Here is a 1,909-nt window from a genome sequence, read left to right on the forward strand (position 1 = left end):
TTGCATCAGTAAGCTCTGATGTGTTATTCTCCTTCACTCCCTGGACCTGGAACCAAGGACTGAGATCAGATCCAAGTATGGGCAAAGCAACAAAGTCCTACTTCAGTGTTAGCCAAGAGACCCCTGTAATCTCCTGACCAGTTGTTGAATCCCTTTGCCAGCTGTGGACTCAGAGCTCTGGAAGCAACTGCTGCTGGTGCTGATTCAGTGGTTTCCAAGGCCTACACCTGATTTTTATCTCATTTTTTAAAAAAATCTAGCTTAGTGTCTGATACAGAATAAGTGCTTAATAAAAACACTTTCTTCTCTGAACTGACTTTTATTTAGTTATCTTATTCTTTCCCTTTTTATCTATTTAGGGATTGGTTCAAAATTATCCCTCCTTTTCCTTCCAACTTATTTTATTTTCTTTCTTTTTTTTATAGCAGGGGATACATTTATTTTAATAGATAGGCAAAATATTAAAAGATGAACAGAATTTGTTTTTATTAAGTTATTGCCATCAAATAACTGTTGATGCACAAAAATACATTTTTCTTTAACTTTTCACAATGATCTCATTTATTTTCTATTTCTAGGGCATAAAAGTAAATATTTTTTTATCTGTTAAAGATCCCAATTAGACATAAATGAAATTTTCTTAAAAGAAAAATCTATCACACATTATTAATAAGTGATTGTGTATTAGTTTTTACATGCAAATCTTAGTTTGTTCCACAATATAATTTATTCATTTTTAAAATTTGAGACATAAACTGGGTATTCTATCTATTTTGACAATAACTGATTTAATCAAATATTACTACTCCAAAAATGATGACTGATTTTCATTATCTTTTAAAATCAGAATATATATGAACATTAATTAAATAAACTGAAGAAACAATGATGGTCTTCAAATGCAGTAGTACATCATTACTTTTTAATAACACAGTTGATATACATACATCATTTTTAAGTTGAAGGCAATCACTGTTGTCCTTGAGAAATAAATGAGCGTGAACCTTAATGAGATTTTTCCAAAAACGCTTTGCAGCACCTTATACATTGTTTATATACAGTTTCAAAATCAGAGTCATTTCCATAATATGGATCTTCAATAATAAGTTGTTTCTGTGGATCATAGCTTCCAAGAAGTTCAATTTTAGCTTTGCAGTTTTTAACTTGATTAACTTTTCTATTCAAATCTCTCAGATTGTTTTCATCCATACATAATATATAATCAAAGGTCAGGAAATCTTCTTTGGTAATCTGCCTGGCAATATGATTCATGATAATGCCATGTTTTTCATGCAAGTCTGCCCTCGATAATCAGGGGGGTTTCCTATTTCATATGTAGATGTTGCTGCACTATCTATCCTCCACTTATATAAAATATTTTGATCAGCTACAAGTTTCCTAAAAACAGCTTCAGCTATAGGTGAGAGACAAATATTACCCAGACACACCAACAGCACGGACCTGGTCCCCTCCGCAGCCATGTTTATTCCTACTGCTCCTTATTTTATTTTCTAGTTTTATTTGTTTCTGTATTTTTTCCCCTATTTTTATTTAGCTTATTCCCTTCATTAGTTTTTCCTTAGATTTATGGACTGAATATTTATTCCTTCTTTTGCTTCTTTGTGTTCATTGTGGAATTAAAGCTTCTTAAACATTAAGTTTTGAGTTTTTCTATTCTAACCAATTTCTATATTACTGCCTTTGTAGATCCTTCCTCTTTACTCTTTTTTTTTGTTATGCTTCATTCTTTTTTTTTTTTTTTAGGTTTTTGTAAGGCAAACGGGGTTAAGTGGCTTGCCCAAGGCCACACAGCTAGGGATTTATTAAGTGTCTGAGACCGGATTTGAACCCAGGTACTCCTGACTCCAGGGCCGGTGCTTTGTCCACTATGCCACCTAGTTGCCCCTTC

At 32.7% G+C, this 1,909-nt stretch overlaps 1 pseudogene; it reads right to left on the minus strand.

The window, feature by feature from the left end:
* Positions 1-918: 918 nt before the first annotated feature.
* LOC141520296 (low molecular weight phosphotyrosine protein phosphatase pseudogene) lies at positions 919-1,481 on the minus strand (annotated as a pseudogene).
* Between the last annotated feature and the right edge of the window lie 428 nt (positions 1,482-1,909).

The sequence above is a fragment of the Macrotis lagotis genome, chromosome 4 (assembly GCF_037893015.1).
Source record: "Macrotis lagotis isolate mMagLag1 chromosome 4, bilby.v1.9.chrom.fasta, whole genome shotgun sequence".
Lineage (NCBI taxonomy): Eukaryota > Metazoa > Chordata > Mammalia > Peramelemorphia > Peramelidae > Macrotis > Macrotis lagotis.